The sequence below is a fragment of the Rhinolophus sinicus genome, chromosome 11 (genome assembly GCF_057876585.1).
Source record: "Rhinolophus sinicus isolate RSI-liver-muscle chromosome 11, RSI-T2T, whole genome shotgun sequence".
Classification (NCBI taxonomy): Eukaryota; Metazoa; Chordata; class Mammalia; order Chiroptera; family Rhinolophidae; genus Rhinolophus; species Rhinolophus sinicus.
Genome location: NC_142511.1, coordinates 9752583 through 9765541, shown reverse-complemented (window position 1 = coordinate 9765541; position 12959 = coordinate 9752583). Strand labels below are relative to the sequence as shown.

Sequence of the window (12959 nt, the reverse complement as noted above, 5' to 3'; positions counted from 1 at the left end):
ACAGATCCAGTAAGTCCAAGTAGAGTCAATATTAATGGATAGCTAATCGTTAAGAGGAGGAAAGAGACTTAAAGAGGTGACAGGGTATTTTCCAGGCTCAGGGTACAGGAGAACTTTTAAATGTGATAGGTGGGGGAACAGTTATGAAAGACATTTTGGGGACAGTGGTGGAAATTTGAGGGTTGACTGAAGGTTGGTTTTTGTGATTGAGCTGATTTTCTTAGGTATAGTTTGGCTGTCGTGTTTGAGTAGGAGAATGTTTCTGTTCTTAGGAGATGCGGGCTGACATATTTAAGGGTAATGCAGGAGGTGTCTGAAACCTAGTTTCAGATGTTTTGGCAAAAGGGAAGTGTGTGCATACATATGGAGAGAGACGAGGCAGGTGTGGCAAGGTACCGACAGTTGGTGAAGATACATGGAGAAGAATATGGATACTCATTACACTGTTCTTTCAACTTTTCTGCACATTCAAATTCTTTTAAAAATAAACCAATTAGAATATAAAGGCATTGAGCTAAGTCACTTAAAATGTTAACTGAATTTGTACCTCAACAGTTGTGACGGGTCTGGTGCTGTTTTGTTCCTATGTTGAAATTCAACTTTTTACGTCTTAGGTTCCCACCATGTTGTCATCACTCACATGATGACCCGCTGCTCTTTGTGTCTCTCTCATAGGTCACACGCAAACACTCACAGATATTCGCTGATGCTAGAACAAAAAGTGATATAAAAGTTCACAGCTCCCCGCGGTGCCATGCTTTCACTGGCCTTACTCAGGGCCTGGAGGATGCTTCCTTCTGCCCTTTCCCCACCCCACCCCCAGCCTGCCCTGGCTGACTCATAGTTATCCTCCCATTCCCATCCTTTGTGCTCTTAGGTCATTTCCCCTGCCTTCCCACGTATCACACAGTATATTATAATGCCTGTTGTCTTAACTGAATGCCCCATTATGCTCCAGTTTTCTTGAGAAGGGAATTTTGTTCGCCTTTTTACAGCTGTAACTTTAGCCCCGTCCCCCCCCCCCCCCCAGTATCTGGCACACAGTAAGAGCTTAATAAATATTTAGTGAATGAATGGCCAATGCTGGGGTGAGCAACTTTTTCAAGAGCCAAACTGGAATACAGCTATATGAGACATCCCCAAATATGTGTGTGTATAAACTATATGTTCGTATAGAAACTGTGACTATATATGACAGCTATATACATAACATATGTATTATTAATTTGATATAAAAAAGGTGTTTGTTTTATATCAAAGGGGTTTTGATTACCATGTGATAAATCCATGTTTTAGAAAGAAGCTAATATTTTATAGTATTAAGTCTTCCTCCTCAGGAAGAACTCTACTTATTATTTATATTCTTTATTATAGTTTTATACATATTTCCCATTTAACACATTTCTGATCCACTTATTTCATGCATTTATTTATTTCTCTACAACTCTGTTTCTAATTCGTTATTACTTCTGTAAAGGAAAGCTACTGTGCATGTCTGTACATATATCTAGCCATTTTAGCTTGTTGTATCAATTCTAAAACTCTTTAACTGAGCACGTTAGATTTTCTTCATATACAATCCTAACTACAAATAATCAGTGTCCTGATACTTATACCATTCCATTCCCTATTTTATTACATTATCTAGAATAATGGTCTTCAAGTTACACACGACGCCTTCTGGGTACCAAGACGGCCAGTGGTCCATGGGCAGGGCCATGCCATCAGTTTCTAGATCCTCAGCTGATGTGTCTTCTTTTTCCTAAAGCTGATGATCATGTATTTCCCCTTCTCACACTTGGAAAGGCACTTTTTGGTAATGATGCTCAGGGTGGTAGTTAAACTTTCCGACAGTATATGTCTTCTACTTACCTAACCCATCCCTCATTTACAGTGAAAGGAACTGAGTCCGAGTGAAATTGATACCCAAAGGTCGCATAGTTCCACATTACTTAGGAGAATTTATGCCAATTATGGCATAAGTTGTTTTTACAGCTGTATTGGGATATAACTGACAAATAAAAATTGTATATATCTAAGGTATACATGACGTTTTGATACATACACATTATGAAATGATTACCACAATCAAGCTAATTCACATGTCAGAAACATTTGAAATGATTCTAATTTTTAAATATGTAATCGTATCAATAAAATAAAATGATCGGAATTCAGTAATAGTTCCTTTTTCCTTGCCGTCTAACTTGCCTAACTTCTTAGGAATACTATTTCCTTATCAATTTCTTCATTTGTATCTTATATTTCGCTTTGAGATTATATATTAACTTAGATTATTATGCTAGTTGTATTAATTACTTAAGGAAATAAGTGTGAAACTGATGATCAATTTTTCCATCCTATTTTTCCAAGTTTTATAGTTGACCCTTCCTGGTTTTAACATCTTTCAGTTGCATTTCAAGAGGGGTCATTCCAGGTGCTGAGGGTAGATGAGGCAAGGTGTGGTGTGGCCTAGCCTCAATCACAAAGTCAATTCTGCCATATCCATCTGTCAAAGCAAACCACAGGACCAGCCCAGATTCAAGGAGGAGGGAGGTGGACCACACACTCTGACACACATTGGATGCCATCCCAAGTTAAACTTCTCTTCCTTAGGGAAACCGGTTTTAAAGTACAGAGGTAATTTGAATTTGTGAGACTGGCATTGGATTCCAAATAAGTTACAGTTCTAGTAATAGCAAAAGTGAGAAAGTCTTGTTTAACTTGGCTGTCCTTTCCTGGTGACTTGTTTGTTGTTTGTGAATTAGAAATTGACATTTTTTGTTGTATCCCATACTTTGAAAATAAAATGAATAAATGAATGAACTGATCAGAAACAGTCTCAGAGACATAGAGGAAAAACTGAGGGTTGCTAGATGGGAGGGGGGTGGGGATAAGGGGAAATGTGAGGGGATTAGAAAGCACAGTCAGTAACCACAAGATTGCCATGGGGTTACGAAAGTTAATTTGGGGAATGTAATGTTGTAAAGATTTTGTAGGGTATCCGATGGACACTTGTCTCGTTAGGGAGACCACCTCAGGGATGATGTAGATGCCTGATCACTACACTGTACACCTGAAGCTGAACAATAATGAATGTCAACTACAAGTTTATATATATATATGTGTGTGTGTGTGTATGTGTATATATATGTATATGTATATATATGTATATTATGTATATAGTTACAAAAAGCGGAGTACAACATTAGGAATAGAGACAGTGGAAATGTAATGGCTGTATGCGATGTCAGAGGGGTAGTGGATGGGGGAGGGGGGTTGACACAGTGTGAGGGATATAAATGATAGATGTCTAACCTAGTACATTGTTTTGTGCACCTGCAACTAATAAAAAATATTAAGGAAATGCAGTAACAGTTTAAAATAAAAATTCAAAAAGTTAAAAAAAAAAAAGAGAATATGATGTTACAGCAGGCCACCATCTTTTCTAGGGCAGGCAACAATGACGGCCATCTTGAAGATGACATCTAAGATGACATATGCCATCTTAGGCATATGTCTAAGGACAGTATCTCTTTGCATTTCTACGAAGTCAAATATCTCATTCAGTGCTTCTGCATGTTTTAAGAGAACTGAAAAATCACTGCTTTTATTATAAAAGCCTCAATATCACAGGTAAACAAATCCTCCCCTCCCCTTTCTTTAGCAGTGTTATGTATAAGGTATGCAATTGCAGGCTATTTAGCAGGTAAGACTTTTTTCATTTTCTTTGGTAAGAAGATTATAGACTGAATGGAATTTGCTGACATTTACATGGATATTGTCTGCTGAATACGTGGATAGATGACCAACGTGCAGTTTATATTTGGACAACATATAAACAATCTTTCATGTTATGTTATTCTGCGGCTTCCTTAAAATCTTCAAATCAGGAGGATGGCTTGAAACCCCCTTTTTGAAAAATCAGAATTCCTAGGAGGCAGGGAGAACGTTTGTTGTTCCTGTGATCTGAGAAGTCTCTGAATATAGTATAGAAAGCACTATTGTTGGAAGGACCTGTAAGAATCAGCTCTCCTCTGTAAGGGGCCAACATATCTGGTATCAAAATTTTCCCTTTTGTTTGCCAACGAGACCTCGGAGCTGCAACCTCTGAATTAGAAAATATAACTTCACTCAGTTTCATAGAACAGTGAAGAAAAAAGATAATCATGTTAATCCATATTAGCTGGTTTGGTATGCCCAAGTGAATTCAGCAGCAAACGGTTTTAGGCTGAGTATGAATGTCTTTGGGGGAGATGGAAAACTTTTGACTGATTTAGAAGTACTTGCCTTTCTTATCCTGGATACATGAGATTCTCAGTGTCAGTACTCACTTCCCTGCACCATGTTCAATCCCAAATTCTTTTCTGCAAATTGTGCAGTATGCTCTGTTTGGGTTTTTACTCCTTTAATCCTGTTATATGGGTCCTTCTATCTACCTCTCATTAAAATAGCACCGTTGTTTAGCTTTTTATTTTTTTCAGTGATGTGTAGGTCATGCTGGTGTAGGTATTGTAATTGTTCTTTTTCTAGCTGAGTTCTTAGAAAATACGGTCACAATATTCACAACATTAAAAATTAAACTAGCACTATCTTGATACAAAGCACAACAGTTCATTCGCAGGCAAAGCCCCAACCGGATTGGTACAAGGCACTGAAATTGCCCACTTAAATTGTGTCACTCCACTGGATGATGTGTTACTGTGAACCCAAAATCAAGACTGTCGACATCAGCTTCAGAGGAAAAAAACAGCAACCAGCAACTACAGCAAGTAGATCATTTGTGTTGGAGCCAGTTAACACTAAAAACAGTGTTGCTCTCAGCCTCTATGTTTGTGGGCTGTCACATGGCTTTTGCACCTTTCCCCCAACCTACTGCGCAAGGGCAGAAACTGGGACTTTTAACATCCTGGTAAGGGGTTTCCCATTTGGGATTTTCAGTGCTAAAGCAAGAACAGTCCCCAGCAAACTGGGAAGGATGGTGGCTCCAGCACTGGCAGCAAATCTTAAAATATCAGACACTCTCGCAAAGAGATGAATTTTCAGAAGGAAGGCATAAACATCGTAGCAAATGCTGAAGTTTGCCCAAACAAGATGGTAGCTCCCCCTCCCCACTTTCTTCTTCTGGGAACTATCCCCTAATATCCATCCAGAGAAGCTTTCATGTTCTTTGACTATTTTTTTTTCTGTATACTTTGGAGATATTCTTAGGCCCTTACATATATACCTATTTCATTCTTTTTTTTTTTTTATCCAGTGCTTAGTATATATTAACTATTCCTATAGTGGGGGACAGTTAGTTTGCTTTCAATTTTTCACTATGAAAAACAACATTCTGACCATATTTGAACATGTATTTTTGTATACATGTAAAAGTAATTTGTAGAAATTACTAGGTAAAAGAATGTATGAATTGATATACTGTGTATGCATGCTAAGTATATATATTGATAGGTAATGCTAAATTGTTCACCAAAGATATGTTCCAATTTACACATGGGCCCATTTGTCCTTCTTCACAGTAACCTCAACAACTCTAAACAGATAACTGCTAAAGACTAGGGTAGAGACAAGGGTTAATGTGGGTCCAGAGAAGGGACACCTTATCCTACCTGTTAGTTAAGGCTTCTTGGAGGTGACTCCTAAGGTGAATCTGAAAAAGACAAATAGGAGTTCGTCAGTAAAAGAAGTGTGAAATGCATTAAAATTTTAAAAGATGGAAAATATCTAGTGTTAGTGAGGATTTGGAGCGACCAAAACTCACTTACACCACTTGTGGGAGTTTGAATTGGTAAAACCACTTGGAAAACTATTAGATAGTATCTACTAAAGCCAAACATCACATACCCTATATGCTAGGTAAATATCTGAGAAAATGCTTATCTATGGTCCCCAGAAGACATGTACTAGGCTATTCATAATACCGTAGCATTACTTATAATAGCCCCAAATGAATACTATCCTCGTGTTCATCAGTAGTAGAATGGATGAATAAGGTATAACATATCCTCATACAACGTAGTACTATACAGCCATAAAAATATAAGTGATCCACAACTATAAACAATAATATAAATGAATCTTACACACATAATATTGGGGGAAAGAAAGCAGACACAAAAGATTTCATACTGTACGATTCCATTATGCAAAGTACAAAAACATACAAAAATTAACATATGCTATTAAAGTCAGGATAGTTGTTACATTTGTGGATTGAGAAGGAAGTGGGTAGACAGTGTAAGGGCGCATGGAGAGGGTTTCTGGGGTGCTGGTAATATTCTGCCTTTGGACCTGGGTGCTGATGACACAGATGCGTTTCATTTGTGAAATTCATCAAGTAGCAGACACACACTTTTCTATATGAACATTACGCTTCAATAAAAAGATGGGAATAAAAGAAGAGGGTGCTGGCTTTCAAGGCAGAGGAAACAGCATAAGCACAGACACAGAGGCTTGATGAATTCACCTAGGACAGCCCATGGAATGGAAAGAGTAGGGCGGCTGGAAGATAAATGGAAGCAGAGAAATGTACTCAGTAGTGAGAATAAGATAGGCCTGGGTCCCTTCTGATTTTAAGAATCTATCATTCTATGATTAGCCCAAGGCCAGATTCCTAGTTAATTCTCATTAAAAAAAAGGGATAAGACCCTGTGGAAGACTGAAAACATGGCCATAATATTTTGCTGCCCCTCCTATTAAGAAGTCGGGTCTACTTCTCCACCCTTTAAATTTGGGCTGGCCTTGAGACTTGCTCTGATGAATAGAACGTGGTGGAAGTGATGTTGTGAGAATTTTGGATCTTAGGCCTCAAGAGGTCTTGCAGCTCTTGCTCTTGCCCTGTTCTAATCCCGAGACCACCATGCTATAAGAAAGCTCAGTTTTATGGGCGGCATTTGTTGCCCCAAATTCATATGTTGAAGTCTTAACACCCAGTACTTCACAATATGACCTTATTTGGAAATAGGGTCTTTACAGAGGTAATCAGGTGAAAGTCAGGCCACAAGGTGGGCCCTAATCCAGTACGAATGATGTCCTTAGAAAAAGGGGGAAATTTAGATGCGGATACACACACTGGGAGAACGCCATGTGAAGAGGAAGGCAGAGGGAGCAGTGATGCATCTACACACGAGGGAACCAAAACATTACCAGCACACCACCAGAAGCTAGGAGAGAGGCAGAGATCGGGTTCTTCCTCACAGCTGTCAGAAGGAATCAACCCAGCTGACACCATGATCTTGGAGTTCCACGCTCCACGCTGTGAGTGAAGAAATTTCTGTTGTTCTCGGTTGCCCTCTCTGTGGTACATTGCTATGGCAGCCCTAGCAAACTAATCTACCCTATTGGAGAACGGCAGGTGTATTAGTTTGCTAGGGCCTCCATAACAAAGGACCACACAGAGGGTGGCTTAAAACAACGGAAATTTATTTTCTCAAAGTTCCTGAGCTGAAGTCTGCAATCAAGGTGTTGGCAGAGTTGGTTTCTTCTGAGACCTCTCCTTGGTTTATAGATGGTTGTCTTCACATGGTCTTCTGTGTATGTGTGTGTGTGTGTGTGTGTGTGTGTGTGAACATACGAATGGGGGGGTAGGACGCGATTCAGCCCATAACAAGAGGCCATATGGAGGAGAACCAAGACCCAGCTGACAGCAGCACCAAATGCCAGATATGTGAATGAGGCTAGTATGAACCTTCCTGCTCAGCTGACGCGCTCCCTCAATGCTGTTACATGAATGAGCCTAGGTGAGATCAGAAGAACTGTCCAGCAAGCCACAGAATTGCAAGAAGTAATAAATCACTGTTATTTTTAAGCCACTAGGTTTTGGGATGGTTTGTTATGCCGCAACAGATAATTGAAACAACCCATTTCACAGAAATTCTAAACCAGGCCCATTTCCACTAAATTATAGCTAGTAATAGGCTACAGGTTAAATGGCTTGTTCACTTGGCTATTTCATTATTACTACAGAAAAGGAAGACTAATTAGTAATAGGCTACAGGTTAAACGGCTCGTTCAGTTGGCTATTTCATTATTAGTATAGAAAAGGAGCACTAATTTATAAACTTAAAATGAATATATGTTATTATTGCTATGGGTAACATTTATATAGCACTTTGCCAATTGTTTGAAATAGCTTCTTAATAATTTATAAAAATTTTTAATTGAAGAAATATTGAATCACAGATGCTTGGGGGTTAGAAGGAACAACAAAAGGTCATTTAATCCATCTCCTTATCTCCAAAGAGAATGACTTATTCTATCCTAGCCAGATAAGAGTCACCCTCCCTCTCCTGACTGTCATCCAAAAAAACTTTTAAAGTCTCGATCTATAAGTGGAACTGTATTAGGCACTCTGTAGGCCTTAAAAGATTTAATACGATAACAATGCAGAGACAAATGACACATTAACAAAATTCAAAGTACTGCATGCACAAACATCTTAAAAAGAATGGATAAAGAAGATGTGGTACGTATATACAATGGAATATTATTCAGCCACGAAAGAGGAGGAAATACTGCCATTTGAGATAACATAAATTCACCTTGCGACATTATGCTAAGTGAAATAAGGCAGACAGAGAAAGACAAGTACTAAATGATATCACTTATATGTGGAACCTAAAAAAGACAGACTCACAGGAACAGAGACTAGAATGGTGGTTAGCAGGGACTGGGGGGCTGAGGGAAATGAGGAGATGTCAGTCAAAGGGTACAAACTTCCAGTTATAAGATGAATGAGTTCTGGGAATCTAATGTATAGCTTGGGGATTATAACTGATAATATTGTGTTATATACTTGAAAGTTGCTAAGAGAGTACATCTTAAATGTTCTCACCACAAAAAAGAAATGGTAATTATTTGACATGATGGAGGTATTAGCTAAGGATATGGTGAAAATCATTTTATCAGATCAACATATAAACCTTAAACTTAATGTTATATGTCAATTATATCTCAATAAAGCTAGAAAAAAATGCTACATATAAAATGACATTTTTTCTTCCAACTTATTATATCTACATAAACATTTTTATCCCATGTAGATAATATAAACAGATAAACATAACTATAAAGACAATGCATGTATACAAGTAAAATAAAAGATTTAGGGAAACATGACAGCTCTCAGATGTTTGAAGGACTACTGTATAGAAGAAAGGTTAGATTTGTTCTGTGTAGCTACGTATTAGGTAGAACTAGGACCAGGGGTGAAAAAGGTGGAAGTTTCATGGAGGCATGTGCCAGTTTATCTTTCGGGAGAACTTTTCAACAATTAGAACGTTTCAAAATAAATGGACTCCCTTGCTGGCGTTATTATCGAGAGAATTCCAGGAGATTAACCCAGATGAACACTAAAGTTCTTTTCAACCCTATGATACTCAGCCATGTGTCAAAATTAAACACATTTGGGGGAGGTAGAGGAAGGTAATTGTATTTATAGGCAAAGAATTGTTACCACCAGTGCTTGTTTTAGGTATGGACTGAACAGAGTCCAGGGAAACTGTTACATCTCTATGGATACGTCTGAGATTTTCTTATGAAGGAGGTAGGATCTGAGTAGAATCCTAAATATCATAAGGGGAATCACTTGGGAGTCATAGTGGGGAGAATATAATTATTGCAAAAGTCAGCGAAAAAAGAAGACATCCCAGAAATAGTCTAATTGGATAAAACATATGCCTGTCGTAAGGGGGCTGTCGTTTGAGGAACAGGAGATGAAATTAAGCAATTATAACCCAGGGTGTCCTGGAACTTAATCCTGAAGCATTAGGTGAAAAACTCAGACATGGTACCTAATGAAGGGGAGGGGAGCACGGTCAAATCAACGAGAAGAAGAAATATTTTTGTTTTAGTGAACTGCTTGGTGCTAAAGTTTTGGAACCTAGGAAGAAAAGGATAGTAGCAGGAGACTCCAGCAGAGAGATGACCTGAGTCTAAACAGAACACTGTGTCCATACAGCTGTAGAGAAAGAACTAGATATAGGAGATAACGGAAGAATGCGGTGGTAGCCTGGAAATGCAGGCTGGTAGAGATAGGGATCAGTGAAGCTTGGCTCACAAACGCCTTGCTTCTGGAAATAGTGGTGTTGCTCCACAGGATGAGGAGCATCTGTGTCTTCAGTATGCCTTGTTGCTATTGGTGATGTGTCTGATCTTCCATGCCAGTCCCTGGCCGACACTCAGGTGAGGCTGTCTGTGCTTCTGGGAGCTCCCCGGTACATTTTTTTCACCTGGTTTCTGCTCCTGCCAGGAGCTCACAGCTAGCTGCCTTCAATTCAGTTTAGATGGTACTATTTTGGATTGTCTTCAATGTGTAAATATAATTCTCAGGCAAGTCATATTTGGCTTGGTTATACTGAGATGAAATACTTTTCCACACCTAATTAACTCGGTTTCTCCCTAGTCTGTCACCGCCCTGTCACTGCCCCCCCCCCATTCTGAAAGTTCCCATTTCACTTTGAAAATAAAAGAATGGAAAACATCTACAAGAAAATGCATGTATCCTAAGTCTCCACTTACAGGATATTTGCTTTAGCCTAGATAAGATCTTAAGAATCAGTGGTAGAGGAATCTTCATATGCAAAATAAAGGTCTTATGTAATCGTTCATGTGAGTAGATAGCTGGTGATAACTACGTGGGAATGACCAATAAGGTGATATATGATTCTGCATGTGTTTATTGGTTGATTGGTATTTTTATTTTTAGTTAAATGCAAGGTGGTGGTGGTGGGGGGGGCTTACCTGAATAAATACTGTAGAATTTGTTCCATGATCTAAGTATATACCACTTGAAGAAATTATGCTTGGAAAAGCTGATGGACTTCTGAAAACATTACCTTTTTTGTACTAAGTGCTTACATGACCCTTATATGCCAAATACTGTTTTAAGTGCTTTATACATATGTTCACCAACTTAATTCTCACAACAGTCCTATATGGTAGGTACTATTGTTATTATCATCACCACAGATGAGGAAGTGATGCACAAAAAAGGTTAAGTATTTGCCGAAGAGCAAATAGCAAAGAAGTATCAGAGACCACTTTTGAACTCAAGCAGTCTGGCTTCAGAGTCCCGTCCCTGCCCCTAACCATTGCACTATACTATATTCATCTGTTATATACCATGCATGAATTAGCAGAGAAGCCAGGCTGTTATCCCCAAACTGAAATTCTCTCAGATAATAAAAATCAAACAACAAACCAAATTCTGGCTCTATGACCACCTTTATCCCTTGTGAATGATTTTTTTTCCCGGTAGTTTCAAACACTTTGGGAATTAAAAGAAAGACAAAAAAAGAATTTTAAACACAGGAAAACTTGGATCCAAGTGGAAAATTCATATTCTATCTAGTGCTCAAGCACAGTGTTTCTGTTCTCATTTTGGGGGTCAATTTCAGTTATTTCTGGCCGTACCCTAGATGACAATGGAATAATTTCATAGTGCTCTCATAGTAGAGAGTATCAATGTCAGTGGATGGCTCAACTAAGGTCAGCCTGCTTCTCTGAGAGACTTGTGAAGGAAAGCTGCACCTACTTTTCCCCCCTAAACCTATCTTCCCAGTGGTTGTTTTGTTGCTTCTTTGCAATGGCACTCATCCTCTCTAATTTTAAGCAAATTTTCAGTGTAGCACCTCCAATAACTGATACTTCTTACGAAGGAAATAGGAAAGCCAAAGGAATAGCAGGAGGATAACTATTCAATTCTCTAAGAATAAAAAGTTGGACCAATATTCAGATGCAACAATGTGTAGTGGGGGGATGTGGGGACAGAGCCAGGAGTGTAGTTTCCAGGCTCTTGGCCTCACCTGGAAAGGTGCTGGCTTGGGTAGTAAATGGCCACCAACTGTGATCGGATGACCATCAGCTGTGGCTATTTGGCTGTCAGCTGTAACCAGTGAGCCATTGGCCACTAATATAACTGCCGTGGCAGCGAATGGTGGCTGGGCTAGCAAGCGCGGATTGCAGTTAGCACGGCGGATTGCAGCTAGCAAGTGGGGTTGGTCAGTTGGCAGAGAAGCGGACGGCAGGTTATAGATCGTGTGGATCCTATTTCCTGTGTCGCCAACCCAGCCACCAGAGAGACTATAGTGGTATGACTCCCCTATCTATGGCTCCATTGGTGTTCCTTTTTAGCCTCACCATATCCTGCATTCCTATGTGGGGAGCGGGCTCAGAGACCCTGCATAACACCCGGCATGACAGGGGATAAGTGAATATTTGCACGTATATGTTTGTGTGTGCATGTATTAAAACACTTTTCTGCTTGAGTTACTCTCCTTAGACTAATTGTTAAAGATGAGTAAGTTCTCATCTTTAACAAAGATAAATTTCCTCCCTGCTCCTTTGTCGTCAGAAGACCTGACCCCGTGCACGGTATATAAAGCATGCCAGTAGGAAGATTAGCTTTACTGTCAAGCATGTAAGGGTAACAGAAACACACATGTGGTTAGATGGTAAAAGAGTTCAAGAGGAATTCATGGTAATGTAATCCGAGGAAGGGGGCCACATCGGCTTCTCTAGTGAGTCTGTAGAGTGCAGACAACTGAGGCGAGTGCAATTTAACATCATGAAATAACTTCAAAAAAATCAACAGTGAAATAATGATGTACCTCTCTACCATCTTCATGTGTATTTTGTATAATTTTGACTGTAGGCCTGCTGCTGAAGAGGGTGTTTAAAGGGATTCTCCTCAGCGTTTTAGGGCTCCTCACCTGGATGGCGAGCACCATGTCTTGTCCTTTTCTGTCCCAGCTGTGGCTGCTAATAAGCTGTGCACCTGGAGTGCCTTGCTGGACTGATTGATTTGACAGATGGAGGTGGGACAGGGAGGGCTTTGGATCCACCCACCCCAAAAGGCGGTAGCGTGTGGAGCCGAACGTGGGAGGGAGCGGCTAAGGCGGATTCAAACGTGGGAGGCCGAAGTGCCCGGAAGGGACCGCGGGGCCGAAAGACCCGAC

At 39.7% G+C, this 12959-nt stretch overlaps 1 long non-coding RNA gene across 1 annotated transcript; it reads right to left on the bottom strand.

Moving 5' to 3' along the window:
• Positions 1-552: 552 nt before the first annotated feature.
• On the bottom strand, positions 553-12958 carry LOC148756615 (uncharacterized). The gene is made up of 3 exons (XR_016022742.1): positions 12714-12958; positions 5613-5653; positions 553-709 (listed from the first exon to the last, which is right to left on the bottom strand). It is a non-coding gene; the product is annotated as an uncharacterized LOC148756615 (long non-coding RNA).
• Between the last annotated feature and the right edge of the window lies 1 nt (position 12959).